The sequence below is a fragment of the Corythoichthys intestinalis genome, chromosome 15 (genome assembly GCF_030265065.1).
Source record: "Corythoichthys intestinalis isolate RoL2023-P3 chromosome 15, ASM3026506v1, whole genome shotgun sequence".
In the NCBI taxonomy this organism is placed as follows: domain Eukaryota; kingdom Metazoa; phylum Chordata; class Actinopteri; order Syngnathiformes; family Syngnathidae; genus Corythoichthys; species Corythoichthys intestinalis.
Genome location: NC_080409.1, coordinates 20,040,808 through 20,055,729, shown reverse-complemented (window position 1 = coordinate 20,055,729; position 14,922 = coordinate 20,040,808).

Below are 14,922 nucleotides of genomic sequence, written 5' to 3'. Positions count from 1 at the left end.
CTGGGCATGTGCGTTAAATGCATCAAATATTTTAACGTGATTAATTTAAAAAATTAATTACCGCCCGTTAACGCGACAATTTTAACAGCCCTAATGGTAAATGGTGTTATACTTATATAGTGCTTTTCCACCTTTCAAGGCGCTCAAAGCGCTTTACATTAACTCGCCATCCACTTACTGGTGACTAATAATTTTATTTCCTGTTTCGATTGCCTTTGTTTTAACGTTCTTTTGATTTAGTGTGATTTTTATGACCTTCATGTGATGTAAATCACTTTGAATTGCCTTGTGTTGAATGGTGCTATACAAGTAAATTTGCCTTGCCTTGCCTAAGAAGACGGAGAATCCATATCATACTTTTAACACAATTATTATGCTTTGGTGCCTTCTTGATTCAAGTCCTCCTAAAACATTCTGACCCTCCACCCCCACCTCCCTAATAAGTTGATGTTTTAAAAAGATGAATAAAAATATAAATTCTACAGGAAAATGTATATATACAACTGTATTTTTTTTGTGTGCGTGTGTGTACAAAATTACAGCTGACTTCATTTGCAGCTAATCAAACCAGGACCTTTCATTCCCTTTAACTTTGGCGTGCTAGGGCCACACTGATATCACACACTGATACAGATGAATATTTTCCGCGAGTCCAGGAGGTTGAAACATGGATAATGTAGCTCAGCTGAGCCAAACAAAATACAAATTATTTTAGATGGTGGATGTGTTGGAATCAAAATGTTGTTTTAAAAAAAAAAAAATAGCAAGTAAGTAATTGTTCTATAGATTTAAGTGGCCATCTTGAATATCATATGGCAGCGTGTGCACACTGTAAAAGCCAGAGCGACCCAATAATTACAGTTATCTGAAACTGTAAAACCACAGTGCCTTTCCATGCAAAAATAAAAAGAGAAAGTAAGAGGGAGAGAGAGAGAGAGAGAGAGAGAGAGAGAGAGAGAGAGAGCGAGAGAGAGAGAAATCATTTATAAAAACAAGATGGTTTTGGAAACTGACCCAGGCAGCCGCTCAAAAACAATAGTTCCCTAGTTCCTTAATACCCAACGAGTTATTCCCCTTATTCAGGATAACTTTACACAATAATCTCATCGTAAAAACAAAAAAATACCACGTGTGTTTCACGTACAACAACGTTGTCAAAACAATGTGGCGATATGGATGTTGGGCCAACAGTTGAATGTCTTAATGTGTTAAGAGTTACCTTTGGAAATACAGTGGTGTGGTTGTACTGGGATGTTTTCAAGCATGACTACACTGAACATTCATTTGTTCATTTCACTGTTAGTTGTAAAAATGAATTTGTTAAATATTTACAACAAAAGCATACCTGCAATTTAGTAAGAATGGTAAACCGTGGCAAACTATTTAAGTAAAGCTACTTTTTGGAGATCTGAATAGCCTGTGGCCTGATCTGTATTTGTTGCTTAGAGGATTCCGACAAACACTTTTGTTTCGTACTTTAACCACTGCAGCCTGTAAATGCCTGATAGAGGTTGAAAAGCCATTGAACAAACACTGAACAGAGCCATTGAGTATTTATCAATGTGTAATAATATGCATCCACTCCTTCGCTCCTTTGCTGTTAAATCTAAAAGTCATAGCGCAGTGTATGGCTGCTGGTAAGTTCGACACCTGTAAATGAATAGTAACCAGAAGTATTATATTTTATTTATTTAAATATTTTGATGGTGTTAAAGGTGTTTCAACATAAATGTATACAGTCATGCTGCCATTGAAATAGCTAGTGAGTCAATGTATGTACAGTACGTACAGTGGTATGGAAAAGTACCTGAACCTTTCGGAATTTCTCACATTTCTGCTTAGAATCCCCATCAAATGTGATCTAATCTTTTTCAAAATCACACAGATGTAAAAACTATGTCTGCTTTAACTAAAACCACCAATACATTTATAGGTTTTCATATTTTAATGAAGATAGCATTCAAACAATGACAGTAGGGGGAAAAATAAGTACGTGAACCCTCTGCCTAAGGATACTTGAAGAGTAATTGATAACAATTTTTACCAAACAATTTAAGCCAGGTGTGCGCCCAATCACTGATGCGTGGTTTAAAGCTGCCCGGCCAACTATAAAACACACACCTGGTAAGAATTGTCTTGATGTGCATCATGGTTCAGTCAAAAGAGCTGTCTGAAGACCTGTGATTAAGGATGGTTGATTTGTATAAAGCTGGGAAAGGATACAAAACCATCTCTAAAAGTCTGGATGTTCATCAATCGACAATCAGAGAAGTTGTTTAAAAATGGAGAAAGTTTGCCACTGTTGCTTCTCTTCCAAGGAGTGGCCGTCCACCAAAGATGACGCCAAGAGTTCAGCGCAGAATACTCAGAGAGGTAAAAAGGCAAGAGTGTCTGCTAAAGACTTACAGAAATCACTGGCACAGTCCAATATCTCTGTGCACACACCAACTATATGTAAAACTATGGCCAAGAATGGTGTTCATGGGAGGACTCCACGGAGGAAGCCACTGCTGTCTAAAAAATAAAAAACATTGCTGCTCGTTTAATGTTCGCAAAACGACACTTGGACACTCCACAGAAGTTTTGGCAAAATGTTTTGTGGACTGATTAAATCAAAGTTGAATTGTTTGGGAACAATAAAAAAAAATGGAACCGCTCATCGACATCAACACCTCATCCCCACCGTGAAGCATGGTGGAGGGAGCATCATAATTTTGGGATGTTTTGCTGCCTCACGGCCTGGACAACTTGCAATCATTAATGGAAGAATGAATTCAAAGGTTTATCAGGATGTTTTGCAGGAAAACCTGAGGCCGTCTGTCAGACAATTGAAGCTAAAAAAAAAAAAAAAAAAAAAAAGGATAGATGGATGCTGCAAAACGACAATGATCCAAAACACAGAAGTAAATCAACTTCAGAAAGGTTTCAGAAGAACAAAATACATGTTCTGGAGAGGCCAAGTCAAAGTCTAGACTTGAACCCCATTGAGATGCTGTGGCATGACCTAAAGACAGTGATTCATGCAAGACATCCCAGGACTCTGAATGAACTACAGGAGTTTTCTAGAGAAGAATGGGCCAAGATTAGTCCTGATCGATGTGCCAGACTGATCTGCAGCTACAGGAAGTGTCTGGTTGAAGTTATTGGTGCCAAAGGTGGGCCACCAAATTTTAAATGTGGTGATTCACTTACCTATTTTTCCCCCTTCTGTCATTGTTTGCATACCATCCTCATTAAATTATGAAAACCTATAAATGTTTGGGTGGTTTCAGTTAAAGCAGACACTGTTTTTTCATTTGTGTAATTTTGACAAAAATCAGATCACATTTGATGGTGATTTTATGCAGAAATGTGGGAAATTCCAAAAGATTCAGATACTTTTTCATACTACTGTACAGTATGTTGTTCATTTCACCAATCAGGGATGGCAGGGAGGAGTAAGTCTGCTTTGTGAAGGATGGCCTTGGCAGTAGCTGGCAGCAAAATAAAACCACTGACTTTAAGATCAATGACAGACGCAAAACTTCAAAGACTTTCTCTCGTCATAGAAGTGCATTGCAATTCTAACAGGGAATTTTCTAGTTCACTTGAGCCATTTCCAAATAATTTAAGATGTTGTGTCAAATGAAAATAATAACAGAATACAGGTAGTATGACATACCAACTTGCGTGATTTCAACTTTGAGATGCCTGGGTCTCGTCCACCATTTTAGCCCGGGTCGACTGACACGGAGATGACACGGACATTAACCGGGTCGCGTCCTAGTGTATATATAATGTCCAGGACTTAACCGGGATGCGGCATTTATGAAAACAGCCGGTTAATTTTTGGGTCGCAGCGAGAAGGCTGATGATGTAAATACCATGGTGGGCCTCTTTTGTCACAGTAAGACGAAAAGCGGTAAACAAAGATCACAATTATCAACATAGAAAACTGGAAATATAGCAAAATTAAACTGAAAACATAAAAAAATTAAATTGATACTGGATCTTAGTGCCGAGGAAGAGACAGTCCATCGTCCATCTTCGATACCAACCAAAAATGATTTAATGTCCGGGTTATAAAACCCTGCGCCCGCCCTCCTGCACAGAAAGTGCCGATTCGCCGACAAGTCTGAGAGTGCCCAACCTAGGTAATTCCCCGGTACAGCTCCCCATCTCTGAAAGCAATGACGCGGTAAATCCTGAGTCACATTACACAGGAATTTAGTAGGATATAAGTCTAAAAGGGGCTGCAGTCGTTTGTTTTTTTAGTCACGTAACAGCAACACCTCTCTGCATTGATGGTAAGTACAGAATCTTATTTTTTACTTCATTTTATTAATATGACGTATAATACATGTTTTTGTGTAGTTATTTTGATATTTAGGGGGTATTTAGGTACACTTAAAGGGTTCATTCAAATTTAAGCGGAAATTCGGGTGACGTAGCCAGCGTAGGAACAAAACTCATTCGTAACCCGGGGACTAGATATAATTGATGTTCAATCTGGTGAAATAGTATTGCTTGTTATGCATTGTTTTATCCGTAGCACTTATTCTCTCAAGGGTCATAGGAGAGTCCAACCAGAGGCGTCGCGTCCTATTAGGCAAGCCAGGCAATTGCCTAGGGCCCCCAGTCAGCAGGGACCCCCAGAGGGCCAACAGATCTAGCACATGCAGCTTTACTGCACTGTCGCAGCGAGAAGTGTAGGGAGTGTTTGAATACCATGGAATCATTTGGCAGATTATCTAACCATTCTGTTATCACTCCCAATCATCACTAACCATGTCATGTAGATTATACATGTTATTAATACCACATAATTATTTAAAGAGTGACCCACGAAGTACTCTCTGGAAAGTCCTTACCGAATTGTTTTACGTTGATTTTCACAGGCCACCTCATTATTCATGTGACTACTTGAAGAAATGGGGATTTCCCCCCCCCCCAAAAAAAGTCTATTAATGGGTCTATCGTAGTCCTCGTCGAATACTCTATAAGAAAAATATAACATATATGCATCTAAAATAATCCTAAACGATTTTATTAGCAGTTTTAATACTCCTTTTAGCAAGGTTCCCCTGGGTATGTGCACATTCCCATAGCAACCAGTCCTGTTATTGTCCTACATCACAAGCGCTGCATATTCTGGGAGCGACAATAGGTGTAAGGTGCGCATATCGAGCAGAGGACGGCCACCTGTTAAAATGTGCACTGTAAAAAATTGCTGTAAATTTACGGCCAATTTTGAACACTAAAATACCGTTTTTGTGTTAAACAGTTTATTACTGTAGTTAGCAATGCATTGTGGGTTACCAGCATTAAAGCAACAAGACAAATGCTGTAAACGGTATGTTAATGTTTCAATTACATGACACTACCGTATTTTTTGGAAACTTAGTTTTGACTGGAAATTTGGAACATGGTCAGAAATCTGACATCTTTTACATTGTGGCAATATAGACTATGTTTTTTGCCAATTTAAATTAAAATAACTAGACACCGCAAATAATTTGCCATCAAATCCTGGAGGACATAATTAGCCTTAATTTGGATGTTGGAGACTCTTCAGAGGATGACTTTAGATGACTTAGATGACTGTTCTTCAGTGCTTGTTCTTCAATTTATATTGGGATTATGTGTACCAATTTATAAACGGCGAGTTAATTAAGTCTTACTCATATTACCTAAATTATTGTATATTAAACTAAAGTTCTGAGGATTGCTGGATAGCGATATATAATAATGATGTTAATTCCTCTGGAGTGCCAGTAGAGGGCTGTTTTCTATTGTTTTGCAAAAGATGCAGCTGAGTGAATTTTTTGGGCAAATAAATGAAAGGTGTTTGCCAGTGAGCGGTTAAAAAGGCAAAATCCAAGTGTCTCATACGTATCCAACAGTGGAGTTACAATACGATAACATTTATTTCTAATTATTTCTCTATTTTTATTATTATTTATTTTATAAATTTATTATGTTTATGTTTTGATTGTTAGTAGTTTTAAATTTTGATGTTGCAAATGTTAGCTAAAGGCATTAGCGTTAGCTGTAGCGGATGATGTATGGGAGTTGAGCCTCAGACTACAACACAATCACATCGACGCAAACACCAGACTGGATGTTTTGTTGGCCTACAGGCTATATTATTATATTATTTGACGTCGCCTCCATTCTATTCTACTCATATGTTATATGTTTCTTGTGTTATCCCCACTCTAATCTAAACTGGCCCTTCTCCAAAAATTGAAGTATTCCATCACCCTGAAGGCTGATTTATGCTTCTGTGTAGCAGTGACGGCGGACCTACGCCATTAACGCAGATCCGATTATGACCCTACGCCAAGGGTGGGCAAACCGGTCCTTGAGGGCCGCAGTGGGTCCTGGTCTTTGTTTCAACTGATTCAGCACAGACAGTTTAACCAATGAGGTTTCAGTGGAAACAAGAAGCACCTGACTGCAATAAACTGATTGCACTTGTAAGAAACCAGATTGGTGAAAGGCTGTCCTCATGATTGGTATGAACAAAAACCCGCACCCACTGCGGCCCTTTCCGGAACACTTTGCCCACCCCTGCCCTACGCCATAGCCTGACGTGTACCTCCAAAAAGTCCTGACTACACATCACGTCAACGCGCTTGACGTGAACGTCGAAGGACTGTGATTGGTCCGCTCAGAACATTGTTTCTGGTTCAGCACAACAACAACACCATTTTCAAACATTCACAAACGACTTCTGTGTCGCCTACGCTTCAACATTTGTATTGACAACATTTGTTGTTTAATATTAATCAGCTGCAGCTGCAAATGCACACGTTTCATCTCCATTGCCATTGCTCTCAATGGAAAATAAAGGAATTCGTCAAGAGTCCTCCAAAACCACACAAAGACAAAGCCACACCAATCTCGTGGTATAGCGGTGAATTACTGTGGAAACGTCACTGGCTTTGTCCCCACATCACACAGGAGACTAATATTTAAGTTTGGAGTAAATTAGACAAGTGCTTTTTTGCTTCATTTTTTTTTTTCTTTTTACAAACTCTTACTTCTTCATATTGAAGAACCCATGCGAAGAATGGGAGTATTATGGACAATGTAAAGTCAAACCCTGATAAAACATCAACAAAAAAGCATTGAGCAGACAACCAGGGCGTGAACTGGAAAATCACCGGCATGCAAGCACTATGGAAACGATGTACAGCTGGAAGAGATTGGCCAATCAACCCATGCGCAACCCAGAGCTATAAAAGCAGAAAAGGAAGATGGCAGCCTGCTTTGGCTATTGACACTTGCAGTCCTGTGCAGCTGGAGACATTGGTAAAAGATAACCAGGGAGGCAGCCGGTAAGCAGCAGAATTAAAAGATGAAATGTGCCAACAGCTGCCTTTAGCACAAGGCTTGACTCATCGGTGGAAATGTTTGGACAATTGTAGTATATTGTTTAGGGGTTTTTTGGGATTTGTCCTTGACCGATCACCACTTCTGACCCAGCCTGTCCTGCCTGACCCGACTACTCCAGAGTTCCAGCCCAATCAACTTGCTCAGCCTGTTCTGTTTGACCCGATTACGGCAGATCTCCAGCCTACTCAGCCTGACCTACACGACCCGACTGCACCATCTCTAGTTCCTGTCCGTTTTCACTGCCTGCCAACACGATGAAATAAAACCTGTTCTGTTTCGCCCCTGACATCAGCATTTTTTTCTGTACTAGACGGAAATATATGCATTCATAGACTGTAATTTTCCCAAATACCGTTAAAACACAGTATATCGTTAAAAACGCAGCATACTGCAGCTCCTCAGTTGACTGCTCTTTACTGTAAATTCTGGTAATACAGGAATATACAGTTTTTCCTGGATTAGACTATTACTGTTAAATATTTTTACATTACCAAGACTGTAAAATAAGTCTGGTAATGGCAATCCTGCTGACTGACTTTTACTGTATTTTCTATAAATACAGGAATCAACCATTTTTCTGGATTACGGACTATTACTGTGAAACATTTTTACATTACCAAGACTGTTAAATAACAGTCTGGTAATGGCAATCCTGCTGACAGACTTTTACTGTATTTTCTATAAATACAGCAGTCAACAGTTTTTCTGGATAACGGACTATTACTGTGAAGCATTTTTACATTACCAAGACCGTAATATAACAGTATATAAATGGCAACCCTGCTGCCAGCTCTTTACCGTTATTTTACACTGAAATTTTTTACAGTGTGTGCATTCAAGAACGAATGTAAGTACATCCATATGAGTCAATGTAAAGTGCTTAGTTTTTGCCACTTTTATGGCCAAGATGACCGTACGTGCACGCGGCGCGCACTCGCACCCCCCACCCCCCACCTTTGTGTTCATTATACTGCGCGAGTATGTACAGTGGGGAGAACAAGTATTTGATACACTGCCAATGGGAAGACCCATTGGCAGTGTATCAAATACTTGTTCTCCCCACTGTATATGTGTCACGTGACTCAGAGAGAGAGTTGGCGGTGATCTGGCCTTTTTTTAATTGGCAAAATGAAGAGAAGTTAACCTTCTGGAAGCGAAAAAAAAGAAAAAAAGCAGAAGAGGAGAAAAGGAAGCAAGACCGCGGTGAGGGTACTATGTTACTGTAGTTTTATTTCCTAATGTAGTAGAAGCACTGCAGACTAGTAGTAGTAGTAGTAGTATTTTATGTCCTAAACCAATTAACTGCGTTGACTTGTTGTAACTAGCTTGTTAGCGTTTGCTAATAGCATTGCAGCATGGTAGCGTTTCTTCATACATAAAGATGTTACCTAGAACATAAAATCTGTGTTTAGAATCAACATACACACTGATCATCCAAACTGATAAATTGTTACATGATTCACTTCTGTGCCAGAATGTTATCCTTTTTCAGTAAGAGTAATAAACTTACCAGCTACTCAGTAGAATACGGTATGTGTAAAAGTATGTGTACTAAGCACAATAATAATAATAATCTGAAGTACGTTTTGTTTAGAAAGGCAATGTGAAAACTGAGTGTGGAGTGAATGAATAATGCAATGGGGGGGGCACTTTGAGTGTCCTAAAAAGTGCTCTATGAGAGCGAGGTGTTATTAGACTTTTATTAAATATGCTATTGCTCCAAGTCCAACTGACCCCCTTACTTACACACGCTCGAAGGGCCCCATGTTGCTTGTTGCCTGGGGCCCCCGGGGACCCTTGCTACTGCTCTGAGTCCAACCCTCCTATTGGTAGAAAGCTATGCACACCCTAAACTCAAAAGGCATAGAGAAACAATCACTTACGCTCAAAATAACATTTTTTGGGGGGGTGGGGGGGGGGTGGGGGTTCTCCAAAATTCACTCATTTTAAATTTCATGCCTGCAAAAGTTCCAAGAAGCTGGGACAAGCTCAAGTTTATCACTTTACCCCTTGAGCAACACTCAATATGCATTTGGGGTAAAAGGACACTAAAATTTTGTTTTCAATTGACATAACTTCCCTACTTCATTCATTGGAACTGGCGGTTACACAACACACAATTGGTATTTCTTCCACATGCAATTCCTGGGGAATTTTGGGTAATCAACATGAAAATGCTCATTTTACATCCAGGCATCAGTATTTTTGTTTAACAACGCAGATGGATATTCACAACAGGCTTGATGCATGGAAGAAACATAACCTACAAGGTAAAGTTAAGGCTGTGGGCGTGGCTGCTGACACCACCAAGTCTTTTATGTCAAACAGTTTTCCTATCACAGACAAAATAAAACATGCAGCTTTTGTATGCTCATAAAGAGACTAAACAATCCCGACAAAGGGCTCTCGCAGGCCCGGCGAACCTGACGTCACACGTTGTCTTACAAGCGCACAGTTGACACAAGTCTTAAAGAGATGCCCTTTATTGAGTGAGACTTTGAAGATTTACCACCCACATGTCTTTTTGTCCACACATCCCCTCCCTTTACACACAAACATCTCCGTGCATGCTTCTCAGTAAAGTGCTGACAGTGGAAAGGACGTGGAGCCAAAATCTGCAAGAAGATTATGTGGCATATTGCGGCCTCTAGCGGTAATGTTGTTAACTGCGACATCCTTGAACCCTCGGTCTATCTTTACCAGGCAACTGTTGGAGTTAACCGCAGCTCTGCCACAGGGTGGAACTGCAGGACCCACATGGGGTGAGTGGCCAGTCGGAGATGGGGGCAAAGCAGCTCTTGTGAGCAGCCCAAGGGGGTCTACCACAGCCCCTATCTCCCCACCACAGTAGCCACCGAGCCCCAGAGAGGAAAAGCCACCCCACCACATTTTAATGAGGGCTAAAATAAACAATGTGAGCCCACAAAACCCACCCTGACTGGTTCACTTGAGGCATCAGCGCAGACCAGATAAGCTGGGCTTTTACTTGGTGGTTTGGAAGTCGATGGGCTAGCTGATACTCCACCGACAACCATGCGACTCTAATTGTGAAGGGTTAAGGTTCAAACATAAATGCACTCAAATAATACGTGACACACTGAGGGAACGATGGTTTCATAAAAATAAATAGATATATAAATATATAAATAAATGTGAAGTATAACAGAAAGTCTCATTCAGTCATTTCCAAAACTTAAAATACAAAGCAAGCAACCACAGTATAAAACCACCAACAACAGCAATAGTTACGCATACATTCATTATTTATTGAAATATGTCATAAATAACAAAATTTCAATTTTACAGCTTGAAATTGTTTTAACAAATTGTTTTACTAATTACTTAACTGCATTAGGTCTTAGAACATACATTTCTATATTCTACTTTAGATTTTTATTAAATTATATCTTAATTACATTGTTTATTACTCACTGTAATGTAAAATTGATGTGTTTTTCTTAAGCGTGCCAACAAAAAAAAAAACAAACCCATAAAACACATAGCCCATTTATTCCAGTCTTGACACCAAATTCTGAAATACTGACATTAACAACATTTGAAATCATTTTAAAAGCTTAAAAATATAAGACTACTCTCATGTTTCATGCTTTCCCCCAATGTGCCACTCTGAATTACTCAAGGCACCCTGATGTGTCATGCAGAGCTATCAAAGCCATATTTATGACTTATATATGCCCACCAGACAAAACCCCTCTGTTACAGCCAAAAACTACATTAAGATTGATGGGTTAATGACAGCTAGTATGATTTTAAGGCATTTGAAAGAAAAATACACCTTTGCTGGAGGTTCAGCATGGCCTTAGCACTCTTCTAACCAGTTGCAGATGAAGACTTTTGAACACTGATGCCAATGCAACCTCTGTCTGAAGGCTAACATTTCACAAGGGCCAAATAAAGGACACGGTGAGCATTTGTTTTGCAAATACTTTCAAGCTCTGAGAGTACTAATTTAACGGGGCTCACTAGTTATCAATTTTACTAAATTTATTGTCTCCGAGTGGCACATAAATATGTTATCAAAGGACCTAGGAACAAATGTGTGCACTGTGACAATATTTTCATGAATTTTAGTTACAGGTGGAATAAGGGTTGGCAGTGTCAGCCTAGTTAATGTTACTGTGAAGGCTGTCATGTTGTTCCTTCTGAAGAGATAAATTTAATCCCTAAGACAAAAACACAACTAGAAAGAATGAAAATAAAAAGAAAATCCCACAGAAGATTGGGAAGAACATATAAACGACTGGTATGACACTGCAGGATTATTTCTGTTCGAAATCCATCCTTGGGCTTTCCAGAAGACTGAACTGCTACATGGACAGTGGTTGATTTTCATTTCATAGGAAAGTCAAGGGCATAGGTTTATTCTCAAAATTGGTAGGGATTATATAACAGCATAAACTGCATGTACACTTTTTGCTCGGGATCGGACAGTAATAAGGCCGATCGGGTGAACGGGGGTTAGGGCTACACTCCTCGCGTTTATGAACCTAATTAATTGATATGCTAAATCAGGGGTGCTCATTATATCGATCACGCTCGACCAGTCGATGGCAACGCTAGTGTGGGTAGCTCGTGGCATCCCTATTAAAAAATATATATATATATATGTATATATATATATATAACCTCATATGTTGCTCACACAACACAACATACACACAACATAATCATAATTAAGTATGTATATAAAAAAAATATATATAATATATATATATTATATATATATAATATATATTATTTATATATATATATATATTTTTTTTTTTTTAATGTACATACTTAATTATGTACATACTTAATTATGATTATGTTGTTTGTATGTTGTGTTGTGTGAGCAACATATGAGGTTATGCAGCACCCGTCCCTCATTAAGCAGCTTCTTGCTCAGGTTTTTCTGGTTCTATCGTTTCCAGCAAAGTTCACTACATTTCTCACAGTTTAATTAATGTTAATAGTAGAAAACAAAAAAAGAAGGACACTTCTTGAGCAGCCTTCGACTCGAGTTTTGCGGGTTAGCATGTTCACACAGTTTAATGTTATGCTAACTTTGATGCAGGTCAGACTTTCAGTAGCAAAATTAGTGGTCTGTTTCCCACCTCCACAACATTGGCGTCTTTTTAAATTACTTACAGTGGCTGCTGCTGGCCCAAAAAGAACTAATATCCCTCGTCCTCGGAGAAGGCGGCATGTAATTGACATGTATTTCTGTCATGGCTGTGTGAGTGTGCGTGTTTGTGTGTGTCGGGGGTGGGTCAAGTCATCAGCCAATCAGCCAATGAAAAGGGGTAAATATAAGTTTGAACATAATAATTCACTTAATAATGGTCAAGTCAATTTTATCCTTACAACATATGGGAAGACAATCTAAATTACCTGTATACCCGAACCCATTATCTAATGCATATAAGGTTGCTTGAAGGTTGGTGGGGACAATTTGAGCATCCTAAAAAGTTGGTTGTGTTATGTCCCTACCGTCCCTATGCAAACCTACGCCCTTGAGGAAAGGTGACAATCAGACTTGGTGGAACTTTAAAGTAAGGCATGTAATTAACGAAAGATGTTACCTAAGAAAGTGGAACCGACGAAACCAGAATACAAGGAGATGAGGGTGTGTCATGTGATTTACTGCTTTCTTCTACCATGATAAAAAGTTCATGTTGTGTGAATAATATTCACAATTTGAAACATTATGTTAATGTCACTGGTCTATTAGCAAAACGCTTCCTGAAAAAAAGTAGTGGGTCATTAAAAAAAGAAAAATGAGGGCAAACATTTCAATTGACTATAGTTTTTGAGATACAATATCTGGCCGAAATGTTAAAATCCAACAATTTAGGCGAAATGTATTGCATAATGCTGGTGTTTTGAAAATGGACAAAATGCGTTAATGTAGAGCCGTCTCATCAACGGTGGCAAACACCGATGTAGCTATTTCATGTCAAATGTAGCAACTTGTAAAAGTGACATAATTACATCAATGTGTCTTTGTAATAACTAACATTAAATATCTTAAACACTTTAGCCAACCAGCACTAAAATTATTTATTTTCCAATCCATGTCACCACAGCAAGTACAATTAAGCCTTTTTTTTTCATCATCTCTGAAGTATTTTCTAAAGTTTTGTAGACCAGTGTAGTAATAATATACACTATATATGATAGTCCTATATTTTCTTTTATGAGTAAATAAAATTCTAACCAGATTAAAAAGAATACAGAAATATACTGTGGTTATACCCCCCCTCCCCTTCCATGCCCATATAGTTCATATGAAAAGAATATTTTTTGCACATTGCAGGCCCAAGACTGAGCTGGGCTATCAGTGTGTACCCTTGAGCTAGCTACTTCAACAGTGTAAATATTTAACCAGCTGTATAAATGTGTGTTGTGTAAAAACCTGCAAAGTGAGAAAACGAGCTAAGCAGAAGAAAAAGAAAATCAATGCCAAACAGAAAATATTCCACTGTCTAAATGGGAGGGTTCACTGATGAATTGGCATTAAACAAAAAAAATATGTATAGACTATAAATTAAAAACAATAAGAATGCAAGACACATCAACATTTAATCCCTTCGAATGTGTCGAGTTGGTTCATTTGTTTGAACTCGAATACTGGATACACACAGCATGATGTAACAGCTCTGATTATTACATTCAATACATAATAACTTATGAATGCCCTAATACTCTGCTAGTAATGAGTGCTGTGTTTTCTCTTTACACACGCACTCACACAGAGAGCGCTTGTGTTTTTGTCTCGTTGAAGTTACTCCTTGCAAAATGCACTCCGCGCCTAGTTTATGAACAGGGATTAAAATATGATTCTTTTTGTTGAGGATCCAAAATCTACAGTATGCCTACACATCCTTCTTGTCAAAAGATACAAAAAGGACTTACTATACTACACTACACTTAAACAGGCTTAGTCACATCATATAAGAGATGACGTTCAATATGAGGGGTTTGAACCTTTGGGTACCTCCCGATATGATTCGTAATGCAAGGCTCATGATAACGATTATCTCACAATATGGTGGTACAACAATTATCGATACACAGGTCAGGAAATCAATCTATGATATTTTACAATATAAGAGAAAAACAAACCACTTCTAAAAAAAATTTTTTTTTGCACTTTCGTTGTCAAATGTCAAAAACAGAACATTGCAGTGCGACAATTGTAAATATACACTGCTGGCCAAAAGTAGTGGCCCCCCTGCAATTCTGTCAGAAAACGCTCAATTTCTCCAGAAAACGATTGCAATTACAAATGCTTTGGTAATAATATCTTCATTTATTTTGCTTGCAATGAAAAAACACAAAAGAGAATGGGGGAAAAAAATATCATTTTTACACAAAACTCGAAAAATGGGCCGGACAAAAGTATTGGCACCTTTTGAAAAATCATGTGATGCTTCTCTAATTTGTGGCAACCACGTCCCAGCCACGAAAGATAACACACGAACTTGACCGCCCAAACCTGCCACAGAAGGATTATCCCAAGACAACACCTTCTGCCCG